The 16,735-nt window shown below is 37.1% G+C and overlaps 1 protein-coding gene across 1 annotated transcript in view; it reads left to right on the plus strand.

Moving 5' to 3' along the window:
- Positions 1-16,735, plus strand: part of LOC121375848 (dual specificity testis-specific protein kinase 2-like) — a 65,489-nt gene that overhangs the window by 9,949 nt on the left and 38,805 nt on the right. The gene's annotated exons all lie outside the window — the stretch shown is intronic.

Genomic DNA, 16,735 nt, shown 5'->3' on the forward strand with positions numbered 1-16,735 from the left:
CTCGCTGAGCTTAAAACAGACCTCAAACTTGATAAATATTTTTTACTTTTTTTTTCTTTAGCCTTTGTCTGGGTGTTACGTACAACTGTATGCACCAAAGTACAAGGCTGTTGTTAATCACGTTGGTTATTAATTGAAGTTTGTTTTGTTTAACAACATCATTGGATCACATTGATTAATTAATCATATTAGATGTCTTGGAAACATTTGATAATTCTGACACGTAAGCCATCAGAGGAAACCCACTACATTTTTCTGTTAAAAGCAAGGGTTTTATCACAGACATCACAGCACATACCACAGCCTTTGATATATCAGTCATGGGGCACTGATTGGGATGTGATCATTGTAAATCAACTACATGTAAATTGTGTTGGTTTTATAGTCTCAGTTGTGTTTGTAGTACAATATCTGTCTGAACCAGCCCACCACATGCACACATATGTCATTGTGACATTAATAAATCTAGCTGGTGCACTGATGCAGATTTAGTTAGTGCCTGACATTTATTTTATTAAATTTTCCACAACGTGATAAATATACAGGAAATATTGATTGCTTGAACTATGAACCAAACTCTGCAGCACATAAAAATAGATTTATTAGGCAAACCATAGCTTGTAAAAACTTTATTAATTTTAGACATAATTTTGCATATTGATACAGTGGCCAGATGGAAGTGGTTCTGACAGACACTTAATTGTAATATATTTAGCAATTAGTGGTGATCCAATTATCAATTGTAATAAAAAAATATATTGGTTTGGCTCTACCAATGTCATGATTTCAAGATTATAAAAATCCATAATTGATTGTGTGGAAAAATGTTTAACTGTAATAGTTTCTCCATTTATGATAGAATTGATATATATATATATATATATACATTCATGTATATGTAATGTTTGGTGTTAGTTTTCAGGTGTACATACAGAAAAAAAGTTAGACATATTCTTGTTATTGAATGATAGCAAGGGATATTTTATATACGAGTACAATGTCCCACACTTGGACCACTTATACTACAACAAATGATGAATTGGTGGTTGGAACAGAAAATAATCCAGTGGATCCATTCACATAAATTGATCCTATGACCAGTCACACCTCAGGTAGCCAGTATAACACTGAATTACATCCTGTGCTTGGTTTGAATGATTAAGTGGGGTAACTGAACTTAGCTGAACCCAGTTTCTAGCAAATATGGTAATTAAAAGTATGATACATTAAAAGCTTCTTGTCTTTATTATAAATGGTTGTTATTGATATACAATGTAGCAATCTGATCTAGACAGAAAACCCATCATGCATAGATTCAAAAACAGCTCTTATGTGTAAAAAAACCAATTGTAATGATTATCTAAAGTGATATTTTACACTGGTTGGTTGTTCAGACAGGTTGAAAGTATCTATAAATCTCATCAGCGTGTTAGGTGTATTTTATGGTCATTTTATTGTTCACTTTGAACTTCAGCTTAGGACCCCCATCTTAGAATCCTGCTGTTTTTACGATGCTTTTATCGGCAGCCAGCTGATATTGTACTGAGAAAGCAAATAATCTGGCAGATTAGGTACATTTGGTATGTGTGTGTGTTGGGTTTTTTTAATGCAATTCTAGCTGACAGTTTCAAATAGGTTTTTTAAAAAAGAAGAAAAGACGTGTGTGCACATGAGCATGCATTTTTGTGTATTTGGCAGTTCTGTTTGACAGTTTCAAATAGGTTTTAAAAAAGATATATCTAGATGTGTGTGCAAGTGCACACACATGTGTGAGTACCATTTATAATGACTAATATATGTAATAAGAAGACTGCCACTATCCTAATGTGGGCTTTGATAATAAAGCTTGTGAAGCTTTGACTAACAGATTAATACATAAATCAGTGAAATGAAATTTAAAATTTGTTAACTATCTTTAAATAAGACAAATTATTATCACTTTCTTGACGGTTAGTACATTAATTATAAATGTTAAATTACAATTATCTATATTTTGGGTATTTATAATGTCTTGTATTGGTGAGACCTCAGCACATTGTCAAGTCCGTAGCTGTTAGGGTAATATATTGTAATTGTTGACTGCTGAGACATTGTTGCTCCTTCCATTTATCAGAACTTTAAGGCTCTTATACTTGTGTATATTTATGTTGTTTGTTGTTTTTTATTCATGGGGGTTTCCTCTGTAAAACTTCCTCAGAATTACCAATTGTTGACATGCAATAGCCGATGATTAAGAAATAATGTGCCGTAGTGATGTCAAAACAAACTTTTGACATACATGATACATGTACATGATTTAACTAGATACCATGATTTCTTAATACTAGTATTTGATTCATCTGTATTTTTGTCCATCTGAGTAACTGAACCAATGACCATGACATTCCCTCTCAAAGACATATGACACGTTTGTCACCACACGTATGTCCCAGTAGGTTCAGAAAGTGTACGACATCGAACACTGGTAGTGTAAGGGTCTATAACAATAACTACAATGGCATCAGTGTTGTCACTACATACAATTTGAAAAAGGAATTGGGTCTTCTTCAATGGCTGAATAGTTGATGACCCCGAAGCATCTTGTTTATCTTGTAAATAATCAAGATTGTTGGACTACAGAAAAGTGAAGCTTTAGCCAACCATAACTTCGAAGGCTTGGTCACATAGTCTGAGCAATGGAATGGACTTTCCATGATCAGTGTATAAACAAAATGTATAAAATTTAAAATGGTGCATGTGGATGACATGTTTAGTTACAGTAAGTGGTTGCAACTGACCATAAGACGTTTTTAGTTTACTCCTAGGATTGATTCCCACTGATTGGCCTTTTATTCTTGTTTTATCCAGTGCACCACAATTGGTATATCAAAGGCCATGGTATGTGCTATCCTATCTGGGTTGGTGTATATAAAATATCCCTTGCTACTAATGGAACAATGTTGTGGGTTTCCTGTCAAATTTCCAAACCCAATAGCCTATAAAAAGTAAATCATTGTGCTTTAGTATTGTTGTTAAAAACCCCACTTTTTGGGGGGTAACTAACTAAAAATGTACATTGAAAATGTTTATTTATAGGAAATATATTTATCAACATTTTTGTTTGTTTTAAGAGCCAGCATTAACTAATTCCTAATAACGTATGTTTTGTTTGCTCATGAAAATGGTGATCATTGTGACTGGCCCCTAATAAGTATAATTAAATGTATATACAGCAATGTAAGTCTTATTTTTTGAGTGACTGATAGTGATAGTTAATTTTACAGAGAATAAATGAATGAATCCTTCAATCCATCACACCTCAGACAATCACTGAGCTGTATTCAGCCCTCTAGTTCCCTTAAATGAAGTCACAGTTGAAGATTCTTGTGTTTGCTGAACTCTTCAAGAATGGTGTTACGTACAGATAGTCAACACTCGAGTATATAAATAGGTATGAATGGATGACAGTAACAGATAAGAAGGATGAAATTAAACTGAAATGGACAATCAGCTCTCCAGTAATCAATATCGTACAGTGTGCAAGATTGCAATTTCATGGTAGCTCTGTACTGTCGGTTTAGCTTTGGTGGTAGATATTAAACCTTTTATAAGATGGCCATGGTCAATCACATGGGGTGTATACGTTGAGGGCAGAGAATAAAAGGACCTATTGGTTTGTTTAAAAATGTCTTGTAAACCTTGTGTTGTTGATAGCTAAAATTTCATGCCTAAATGTCATGTTATTTTCATGATAGAAAGTATCTTTTTGTCCCCATCTAACTGTCTAAAAGTAGCTACAGGGCGGGATTTATCTCAGCCTGAGGTGCTTGCATTGCAGGATCAAGCCACCTTGGTGCATCCATTCACCTGATTGGGTTTTTTTTTCCTGTTCCAACCAGTGCACCACAACTAGTATGTGCTTTCCTGTCTGTGGGAAAGTACATAAAAGATGATGATCCGTTGCTAGGTTTCTAAATTAAAGTGGTGCCAGCGTCTGATGAATGGCATAACGTTCTGTTTCTCCAGGATTATGGAGAGGCGCCCCTGGACTTGGAATCGCCAGGATACGTTTTTATATTGCCAGACTCACCAGACGCTTAATTTTCCCTATTTAAATACTTTTTTTTTTAAATTTATTTTTATTTATTATTATTATTATTATTTTTGTTTTTTTTATTATTATTATTATTATTATTATTTTTTGTTTTTTCCTTCTCTGGTAGAATCGTTGGCCCTTGGGCCTAATTTTTGATGGGGGCACCGAGACTGGAGGGCACGACGGTTGGGTTGGCCGGCGGGGGGTGCTGGGTGGGTGGGGGATACTCCACCGGAAGATGGTTAGGGCGGTAGGCGTAGGCGGTTTTGGTCGTAAGAGTTGTTAGGTTTGTCCGGGGGACTGCCCCCCCCCCCCCCCCCCCCCCCCCCCCCGGAACCTTCCCCGGTTTCGGCCACACCGAAGTCCCCAATACGATGGGTGCCCCTAAGGATGGGGGCACCGAGACTGGAGGGCACGACGGTTGGGTTGGCCGGGGGGGTGCTGGGTGGGTGGGGGATACTCAAGGCGGTTTTGGCCGTAAGGGGTGTTAGGTTTGTCCGGGGGACTGCCCCCCCCGGAGCCTTCCCCGGTTTCGGCCACACCGAAGTGAATACGATGGGTGCCCCTAAGTAAAAACATATTTTCCTATTAAAAAAAACCTTTTTTGTGGCTGAAGGGCCACCTCTATTTTGAGGTCACCTGCCACCTCTATTTTGAGGGCTAATTAATATATTTAAAAAATTATTTTAAAATATATTTATATTTAGGACTGCCCGATCTAAATTTGCGTTACAAATTGTTAGTTGTTTGCTGTATATTAAATATTGTTTGGGAAAATAACGCACAAAATTATTTATTGTAAAGTCCTTTTTCCCTGTTTGGTTAAATATCAAAATTGCCCCAGTAATTGTTCTGTCCCAGGTTGGACTACTGGCATCCGGTGGCCGAACCTGGGATAGACATGCTCGAAACCTTCGTGGTATAGGAGCATGTAAATATTTTATTGATTGATTGATCCGTTGCTACTAATGAAAAAAATGTAGCAGGTTTCCTCTCTAAGACCCTGTGTCAGTTACCAAATGATTGATATCCAGTTACCAATGATTAATTAATCAATGTGCTCTAGTGGTGTAGTTAAATAAAGCAAACATATATACTTCTAGCTTGGCTGATTTGTGTTCTGTATATCAAATACAAAGGAACCTGTCTATACCAGACCCTGAAAAACAGGAATCCTGGTCTTATGGTTCTGAATTTTCTAAATTCTAAAACAAGACCTCTAAATATCAGATCCTGTCTAAACTGGATAAATATTAAGTCCCCACTGTGATCTGGTTTAGACAGGTTTCACTGTATCAAGACCTGATCATGATTCCTAATAGTATACAGGGGGCTAAACGTAGCCCAGTGGTAAAAGCGCTCGCTTGATGCGTGGTTGGTTTGGGATCGATCCTTGTCAGTGGGCGTATTTGGCTATTTCTCGCTCCAGCCAGTGCACCACGATTGGTACATCAAAGGCCATGGGATGGTGTATATAAAAGATCCCTTGCTGGTAATCAAAAAGAGTAGCCCATGAAGAGGCGACAGTGGGTTTCCTCCCTCAATATCTGTGTGGTCCTTAACCATATGTCTGATGCCATATAACCGTAAATAAAATGTGTTGAGTGCGTCATTAAATAAAACATTTCCTTCCTTTTGTAATAGTATACATGTACATACACATAAATTTGTATGTTTGGTAATATATTTTGTCCTATCTTTTCTTATTTTCTTTACTCCAATATGTTTTTGGTGAGAATTATTGTAAAAGGATTGGTAAAACCTCCCTCCCTCGCTGTTATCACTAATCATTTTAAAAGCTGAAAGTTTTCTGGGTCTTTCTGACACCGTCAATACAAATTAACGTTTCAATCTGGCTGAGCTGCACCAGGGAAGGGTATCTGATGTTATTGATGTAGAAATTAACGCTATAACTTTGTTACCAGAGTTTTCTCACTGCTGTTTTGCAAGCATTTATGGTTTCAATATGGCTTATTGCTAAACAGCGATATTGATTAAATGTCTATATGAGAAAGACAAGACTTCAAGATCTGGGCCAATGTTGAACAGAAATCAACTGATCCACTTACACATCAACCAATTTCAGATAAATCATTAAGATTATTTAGGATGTTGGCTGTTTCCGTCTTAGTGTAGCTATTGGAGAGAGTGAAATTTAAATAGATGGGGTCAGAGTGAGTGAAATATGGACATTATTCTTGTAAGACATGCAGTAAGCGGTATTGGTGCTCATACGGCTGCTTCCATTAAACAGCCGCCTTTTTAAAGAGGACAGATTATTCTTTTACAATAAACCCAATGTGTCATAATAAATCATAATAAATCTATTATAAGCAGTTTGGTGAAGTTGGTCACAAATTCTGTAGCCAAATTCAGAGCTTCTAGAATTTTCTGAAAATCTACTACCCATGGGATCAATGATTTTCAAAATCCACTACATATGTACTAATAACACATACCACATCCTTTAAGATACCAGTTTGGGAGCACTGGTTAGGATGGGGGAAACCCGGTCAGAAGATGGATCCACCAAGGGTGTTTGATCCGATGTCCCAAGCACCTTAGGAGAGCGCTTTACCAACAGAGCTAGACCCCACTCTCTGTGATCAGGTACATATGTAACACCCCATGCCTAGATGTATGTGCCACAACTGATATATCAAAGGCCGTGGTATGTGTTATCCTGTCTATGGGATATTGCATATAAAAGATCCCTTGCTGCTAATAAAAAAAGAGTAGCCCATGAAGTGGCGACAGCAGGTTTCCTCTATCAATATTTGTGTGGTCCTTAACCATATGTCCGACACATTATAACAGTAAATAAAATGTGTTGAGTGCGTCATTAAATAAAACATTAAAACATTAAAGTAAAGATGTATGTGGTATTGGATTTCTCGTCTGACACTCTTGGACAAGTGAATAAAGACAGAACATTGAAACCTATATACCAGAACATTAAAAAAAAGAAGTTTGTTTTGTTTAACGACACCACTAGAACACATTGATTTGTTAATTATCGGCTATTGGATGTCAAACATTTGGTAATTCTGACACCTGTGTAGTCATCAGAGGAAACCCTCTACATTTCTAATGCAGCAAAGGATCTTTTATATACACTTTTTCACAGACAGGAAAGCACATACCATGGCCTTTGTCCAGTTGTGGTGCACAATCAGTTGATTGGATCCACGGAGTTGGTTCAATCCTACGACACCAGCACCTCAAACGAGCACTCAACTGACTGAGCAGGGCTAGCTCTGGGTGAGCAAAATGTTTCGCCAAATTGTCTATTAAAACTTCAAAAATTGCAGAAATCGACAGTTATTTTCTTTAAAATGTCAATTATTACATTTACCAAGTTAAAATAAAATTCACCAACTGCTTTCAAAATTCGCAGTTGGCGAATTTGGCAAATGCCAGAGCTAGCCCTGCAGAGGTAAATCCCACCTCACCAGAACATTATTACTGAGGTGTCATTAAATGGACATTTTCATTTCATTTCTTCCTCTAATAGAGTACAAATTTGTGAAGCAGCTTCTGTGTTGAGAGGTCACAGTTAAATACTTCCTCAGATGGCTGCTTAGCACTGATGTGAATACACGTCTTTGACAAAAAACAATTAAATCTCTCGTCACCTAAGCAATTAACTAAGCTTAGGTCCAACCCCAGAGTCCACATGGTTAGACAATTAAAGGATTAACTTTAGCCTTAAATAAGCCTACCTTCAAAATTCTTAGACATTTGCTGCTAATCTTAAAATACACCTTTTAAGAAATCGGGGGGAAACTTTGTTAACCATCCTGTGTAACTTAACAAATTGAACATTCATGTAAGAAGGTGAGGTGTACTATTCCAACAACATGCAGCTGTGGCAACGTTTGTGTCAAAGTTTAATGTTAAAATTTTGCATTTAGATCAGTTTCTCACAAACTAATTCCCAGGTCAATGAAACTTGGTTTATGGTTGAAGCTATAGATGTTCATCACGGTGCACCAAACACTTTTTTATAGTACTGTAGGCAAAACATATAATGTTGCAGAATTCTACTCTTTTTTTTCTTTTTTTTAAACAGGCTACTTTTTTTTCTGTATTTTGTTCTTTATGTGTTTCTTATCATTTCATTCCTTTCTTTCTAACTTATTTCCTCCTTCATCAACTTCCAACTGTGCTATCCGGGTTGTGGGGTGGGTTTTTTAGAAATATATTTATCTCTTCCACTTTTTCAAAATAATTTTTCTTTTTTTTCTTCTTGTTTTCTGTAAAAGAAGTTAATTTTGTATTACTTCACACTGTGTTCTTAATGATACTGAGAAAAGAACCTAACTGGATCTTTATTGATCGCCCATTCTCTGTGTTGTCCATCCGAAAATGTACGCATGCCCAATCACATGCTGAGAGAGGTGATCTAATTCGGTTCAGGACCACTTTACACTTCCTTTAGCCATTTCCAATACAGAAAGAAGGGGCAAGAAAATCAATGTGTTGGCTTTGGACTGAACAAGGTGGTGCCCTCCAAATAGTTTGTTGTTTTACGTCTTAGAAGTGTGTTGTTTATACTTTGATCCTGTGGGGAGATAACTCTCACTAAGACTGCTTTTCAGTGGTGTTGAGTTTTTACAAACTTAGGATTTATCTTTGTTTATTGTGGTTTTTCGTTTTGGCAGGTTTTTACTTGGGGTCACTTGAATGTAGTGTTTGAATGTAGCTCTGTAGAAATTATGTGTAAACTGCCCATCTAAACAGACATATGATGTGATGCGTCATTGGATCGATTAACCTTGAAGGGGTCATAGTTTTGTTATGTCATTCCAAACAGTGCCTTATAACTGGCACACCAAAAGCCATTTCTGCATGTGGAAAAATGCATATGAAAAAATGCATTTGAAAGATCTCTTGTTTCGTCTCTGTTCTGACCAAGCGTTGGAATACAGGGTCCAATTGTTCAAACGTTAGTTTGCTTTACCATTGGTTAAGAGAAATTGTCAAAACCAGATATTAAATCACTACAAAAAACATTTAAAAAGATATGTTAAACTTGCCTTAGAAGAGCACAAGATATCCACTCAGAATTAAATACAAACTTTTTTTTCATATTTAAAGATTTTGTATATTTTAAATACCAGGCTATCCCAAAGTTAGTTTCAAAACAATGCTTTGAACATATTGGCCCTGATCTGTTACATTTTTCAGTTACATGTATTACTTCAAGTCTAGCATTCTCACACTCTAGATCAATTGTTCCTATTCAAACCAGTAGTCATGACTGATATATTAAAAAATGTGGTATGTACTGTCCTGTCAGAGAAAGTGCACATAAATGATCCCATGCTGCTAATGATTTTTTTTGTTGACATACAGTAGCTAATGATTAATTAATCAATGTGCTCTAGTGGTGCCATTACATAAAACAAAAAATAACTTTTATATCCAGACTAGGTAGTAAAATAACCATACCTGGATATTTACCAAATGGCCATGACACTTTAAAGTGTGATGATATCAGATATGAAAGTGTTCCGGATTTAATATCCCAGACTTCCTGATTGTTAATAGTCTGTACAGTGTTTCTGGGGTTTTCCACTGTTTGTCAAAATTTTCCGTATTTTCCATTCAAAACTTACGATACATTCTGAATGGGGGCAGCCATTTTAGATTGTTGTGCAACTCCTAACCTAATCTCATTAGTCGACCACCAATATTGAAATTTCCAGATGTTTTTGTCATAGTACTGACTTTCATCTCTATTCCATCAATATTCATTACAAACCGATGTCCCATTTTGTTGAAGGCTTGTTTGACTCAGTCTTTTATTATCTTTTTTCACCCTTGCTAAATGCATATATATTGGTTCATTGTATGGACCCTAAAACACTGCAGTCATTGTGAGTAAAATTATAGTTGTTTCACAAGAGTACAGACCATTTTAAATTTCTGACCACAATAATTTTCACAGCACTAAATAAGTAGGTGACACACTTTCATATATAGATAATCAAAGGACCGAATGTTTTACTTAACAACCCAACTCAACACATTGTAATCAATTGGAGTATTTGAAAACAAGCATTCGATCATGGCCAACTTTCAGTGTCTGGCACACCACACATCCAGCTATAAATCTAATGATTACTGTCTTTGATTCAACGCGTTGTGCTACATAAAACCTGTACTGAATAACAATAAAGTTTGGGGCTGCTTGTTAAAGATGGGAGATTAGTTCTTCCCATGGGGTATGGGGCCGGGACAGTCCGCTGGTTAAGACTGACAGAACCTGATGTTATTATTATACTAAACTGTATCCCATGGGCGAGATTACCAATCTAGGTGATACTGGTCCATGTACAGAACATTATATATTTGATTGGTAGTATTGATTTTTTTATCTCCCACACCCAATCTACATTGCAGGGGATCCTTAGAATATATGGGTGTGTCATTTGAACAACATTTTGTGAATCTTTCATTATTTATAATCTTCTTTTTGTTTATTAAAAAGAAACATAATCCAATATGGGTGTGTGATAAATAAACCCCACTGCCAAAGCCCATCCCTTCGAAGAAAAACAAAATAAGAACATTATAAACATGAAAAATCTAGTTGTTGTGGATATATGATGTGTAGTCAAACCTAATCTAGTGGCCACCTGTATAAAGCAACCACTTGTGTTGCGAGGCCACCTTTTGGATCTCCCAAATTATTTAATGTAGTATATATAAACTGACCTGTATGAAGCAGCCACCTGACTTGGCACTTTTTGATACTCCATTTGGTGGCTGTTTAACACAGATTTGAGAACAGAATTATGCACAATGCCATACTTTCATTTTTGAGGTACAAGGCCCCGTTCCACAAAGCGATCTTAGCACTAAGATCACCTTAAGTACATATGTTAGCTATGTAGTTACGGTGATCTTAGTGCTAAGATCATTTTGTGGAACAGGGCCCAGGACTATAAGAGCGACCACACATCCAGGAACTCTGTGAAATTAATATGAGTTCCAGCAATCCTCTGTGTTTGTATTATTATTGGCTTGTGTTTGCATATTAGTTGTAATGATTAAAACTACCGTAGGATCTGGGATTTATCTCAGTCGGTAGAACAGGTAGAACTTAGGATCAAAGCCCCTCAATGGACCTATTCTCTTATTGCTTTTTTCCCATTCTGACCACTACCCGATAACTGGTATATCAAAGACTGTGGTAAAGTTTGAAAGTGCATATAAAAGATCCCTTGCTACTGATGGAAGAATGTAGTGGACGTACTTCCTCTAACACTGTATGTCAGAATTACCAAATGTCTCACATCCAATAGCTGATGGAAGAATGTAGTGGACGTACTTCCTCTAACACTGTATGTCAGAATTACCAAATGTCTCACATCCAATAGCTGATGGAAGAATGTAGTGGACGTACTTCCTCTAACACTGTATGTCAGAATTACCAAATGTCTCACATCCAATAGCTGATGGAAGAATGTAGTGGACGTACTTCCTCTAACACTGTATGTCAGAATTACCAAATGTCTCACATCCAATAGCTGATGGAAGAATGTAGTGGACGTACTTCCTCTAACACTGTATGTCAGAATTACCAAATGTCTCACATCCAATAGCTGATGGGGGTGGGACATAGCTCAGTGGTAAAGCATTCGTCTGATACACTGTTGGTCTAAGATTGATCCCCGTCGGGGAGACCATAGGGCTATTTCTCGTTCCAGCCAGTGCAACAAGACTGTTATATCAAAGGCTGTGGTATGTGCTATTCTGTCTAGGATGGTGCACATAAAATGGTGCTACTAATGAAAAAGTATCAAAATTACCAAATAAATCAATGTGCTCTAGTGGTGTCATTAAACAAAAACAAACTTAAACCAATAGCCAATGATTAACCAAACTCTTCTATTTCATATTGTGAAACCAATACACTTATAAATTGAAACTTCAAATGTGATTGGAAGACAAGGGATGGCAGACATAGTCCTAACTTTAATCTTTGATCTTCGTACATTGTTGACTAAAGAGCACCTAAAAAGGATAGAGCTTGCAGAGACGAGCTATTGCGAATGTGTTGCTGAAGAGCAAATGCTGGAACATGCACTAAATGTTATTTTGATGAACAAATTATTTGTGATAATGTCACTACACTTTATTAATATAACAGTGTTAGAAAATAGTTAATTTAATGTGAAGATTTGTAGCCACATTATTTTTTGTTAGAACAAATTGCAAAAAATATTAAAGGCCAGTGTACACAATTTGGATTTTTGCTGACAAATATATTTTGTATTTACCATATTACATATAATTCATATTTGTCAGTTTGGTAATATGGCAGCTTAACTATGGTTCTACCTGTAAACAACTGCTAACATCATTATTTTGTTTTTTACTGTGTCAGACTCATTAGGAGTTCCAAACAACACTGATAACATCAGGATTTCTTTTTTTTAATGCAGTGCTTTCCTTTTCAGTAGGTTGTTTACACTATGTAGCATATGGGAATCGATGGCAAAAATAGCAAGCACATGTGAAATTCAACTTGCAAATGCACTACAAATACGTGATGATCATATTTATATATAATACAGAATCTTGGTGAGGGGGTTGTAGGGAGGATGTTTACCCCTAGACACCAGCTGCTGTGATTGAGATGCCAGAGTATACAACACCAGCTATTCGGCTAGTAACCGTTGTACATAGAGATGAAATATTCGTAACAAAATGGTGAGAGATTCAGGGCCATGTAAAGCCAGAAAGTAGTCGAGTGAAATGTGGGGATATGTTTAGTGTGGGAGAGAAAAATATGTTTGAATCCAGTGCCAGATATTTTACATGTATATGCACATGTATATTATTTTTCTGAAAGTTTGTTTTGTTTAACGACACCACTAGAGCATATTGATTTTATTAATCATCGGCTATTGGATGTCAAACATTTGGTAATTTTGACATATAGTCTTAGAGATGAAACCTGCTACATTTTTCCATTAGTAGCAAGGGATCTTTATATGCATCATCCCACAGACAGGATAGCACATACCAGTCGTATAACAAAAAACAAAACATGCTAGAGGTAAAATTTTGTTTGAGCTAGTAAACAAATTAGGATGATGAAAAACAGATTAGATATGCCAGCATTGACATTCTAAATCTGGAAAAATGCATACATTTTAGAAACTCTTGAAGTTTGTGTTCTGGACAACACCATATCATGCCAATAAGTCTATTTAAAAAGAAGAAACACCCAAAGGACAACTTTAATGCAGAAAAGAAAAAGAAACTTGGCATACAGTATTCAATTGGAATAGTTTTCTTGTTCATCTAAATTAAATTTGTAGCTCGCCATCATAAATAAAAAGTTGTTCTCTTTGAGGTATACGACTTCATCTTATTATACGTTTAGAAATTAAACCATAATAATTACTCAGTTGTTCAAATTGTATTCAGTTTCATATGATTTTACCACGGTGTCCGTAGACTGTTGACACAAGTGAAGTTACTGTAACTTATTTACATCCATCAATATTTGCTGTATGCTTCACGAGTGGTTGCAGGGTTTCAGTTTTCCGTATCGTGATGTTTGCTCTAACAACATGATTATAATGGTTGTAAAACATGCACTTGCAACTGATCCCCGTTGTATAATCTGCCAGTTTGCGTGTCTTCAAAGTATCAAGATATTGCAGACAAATATTTACTGAAAACTCTGATTGATTAAAGATTTTGTGAAAATCTGAACTGATGGATTTTGGTCTTAATATAGGATGAGAAATTAGTAGTCTCTTGTTTGCTGCTCTTCGTGTATGCATGTCCATCTCTTATGTTTGTGTGGCCATGATTTGTGGGCATTTCAAATTCAAGCACTAATTGCAGGAACCTTTTCTTTTCAAAATTTTGATTATCAACATTTACTGTCCAGGGTCGGGCCACTGTCTATCCAGAGACGGGACCCGGGACAGACATGCTTTAAACTCAAGTGGTATATGTAAAATATATTGGACATGGACTCAACATTTACTATAAGTTTGAAAATTGATTAGTAATTAATGTTACAGAACTGTGTACTGATCACTGAAACTTGCATATCAAACTGTGATGCGATAATGAACAAAATGTTCGAAAACATTGTAACAGGTTAAATTGAGATGTGTGCTATTCTTGTATGACCCTGAATTACACTAACGGGTGGGATGTAGCACAGTGATAGAGCTTTTGCTAGAGGTGTGATGGATCATGGAACCAATTGACTTTAATAGACTCAGGTTATTTCCCCCATCCCAACCAGTGCCCCATGGTTGGAACATTGAAGGACATGGTATGTAATGTCCTTATTTATGGGAATGTATTTGTGAAAGCATGGACTACTGCTAAACTTACATCCTGCAAAATTTAATAAAAAAACCTAAAACCTGTTGGTTACTTAATTATAAAAATAATAAACATACATGTATCCAGGATGATGTACACAAAGAATGTTTTACTAGCTGACACATTGTTTGTTTTCATTTGACAAATTTAATAATGTACATGCTTAATTAAGATATGTAACATACATAGTGTATGGCTTGCTGATGGAGCCACTAGGTGATTTAAAAGACATGTTTATAGATAAACCTAGCACCAGGAACATCATTGTCTTGTATTTGTAACTCCACCAGAGTCGGCATGTAGCCCAGTGGTAAAACGCTTGCATGATGCACAGTCAATCTGGGATCGATCCCCATCGATGGGCCTGTTTGGCTGTTTCACATTCCAGCCAGTGCAACAATGGTCATGGTATGTGCTATCCTGTCTGTGGGATGGTGCATATAAAAGATCCCTTGCTACTAATGGAAAAATGTAGCTGGTTTCCTCTCTAAGACTATACTATGTCATAATAACCAAATGATCGAATAGCCGATGATTAATTAATAAGTCAGTGTGTTCTAGTGGTGTCATTAAACAAAACAAACTATTTTTGTAACTCTGTCAGTGTAAACACATGGGTAGATGCCATGATGGCTACGTGTGTATTAATGTGTCGTGTAATTAGTGGTGTTATCTGTTGCATTATTTCACATAGATTGTATGTAACTACATGTAACACTAAATGAAACACACCAGGAGACCAAATCTCAACTGGATGGTCTGTTCTAACCTGTTGAATATTAAAACTACACTGGAGAGATAGCAGCTTTAATGAAGTTGTTGACACTACATTAATTAACCCTATTCTCTCTTCCTGACAAGGGACCACCTTGTTGAGTTACATGTGTACATGTTTTGTTTATATACATGCAGAGGAAGATAACCCAGTTTTGAGACAGATTAGCCCTGGTCAGTTGATAACAATAATGCATTTGCCTGGAGGCGAGATTGTTTCACGTTTCTCAATCTTTGTCCTGTGACATATTCTGTTTCATGTAAGAAACAAGCTATAAGCTTTGTACACAGTAACAATCTTATTCAGGCTGAAGTGTCTTATGACCTAATGGTTTTGAAAGTGGCTGTGATATCTCCAATACACAGTCGGGTTTGACCCCTCTCTGCTAGAGGTCAGAATTTACATACTGTATACTGATCAACAAAATAGATGGGGGACAAAGGAATATACATAGATTTAATATTCACATGGTTCAACATAACCGGGGGGGGGGGAGAGGGGGCATGTGCTTATATATCCAGTTAAGCTTCAAGTACACTGTCCTGGGCACACACCTCAGTTATCTGGACTGTCAGTCCAGGACAGTGGGTTGGTTGTTAGTGGTTAGTGAGAGAGAAGAGAGTGTAGTGGTCGTTAAAACTCACTCTGGGTTTGACCTGGTACCGGGCTGCAAACCCTACACATACCAGCCTTATATCCGATGGCTAAACCACGAAAGTTACTAAGTTTCAGTACATTGTGTAATCTGTTGTTGTTATTTCCAGGTGACCCACCGGACCACGAACCAGGTGATGGTGCTCAATGTGACAATACATTGTGTAAAGTGTTATGTTGTTATTTCCAGGTGACCTACCGGACCACGAACCAGGTGATGGTGCTCAATGTGACAATACATTGTGTAAAGTGTTATGTTATTTCCAGGTGACCCACCAGACCACGAACCAGGTGATGGTGCTCAGTGTGACAGTACATTGTGTAAAGTGTTATGTTGTTATTTCCAGGTGACCCACCGAACCACGAACCAGGTGATGGTGCTCAGTGTGACAATACATTGTGTCAAGTGTTATGTTGTTTGTTCCAGGTGACCCACAGGACCACGAACCAGGTGATGGTGCTCAGTGTGACAATACATTGTGTCAAGTGTTATGTTGTTTGTTCCAGGTGACCCACAGGACCACGAACCAGGTGATGGTGCTCAGTGTGACAATACATTGTGTCAAGTGTTATGTTGTTATTTCCAGGTGACCCACAGGACCACGAACCAGGTGATGGTGCTCAGTGTGACAATACATTGTGTCAAGTGTTATGTTGTTTGTTCCAGGTGACCCACAGGACCACGAACCAGGTGATGGTGCTCAGTGTGACAATACATTGTGTCAAGTGTTATGTTGTTTGTTCCAGGTGACCCACAGGACCACGAACCAGGTGATGGTGCTCAGTGTGACAATACATTGTGTCAAGTGTTATGTTGTTTGTTCCAGGTGACCCACAGGACCACGAACCAGGTGATGGTGCTC

Source organism: Gigantopelta aegis, chromosome 6 (assembly GCF_016097555.1).
Source record: "Gigantopelta aegis isolate Gae_Host chromosome 6, Gae_host_genome, whole genome shotgun sequence".
NCBI lineage: Eukaryota > Metazoa > Mollusca > Gastropoda > Neomphalida > Peltospiridae > Gigantopelta > Gigantopelta aegis.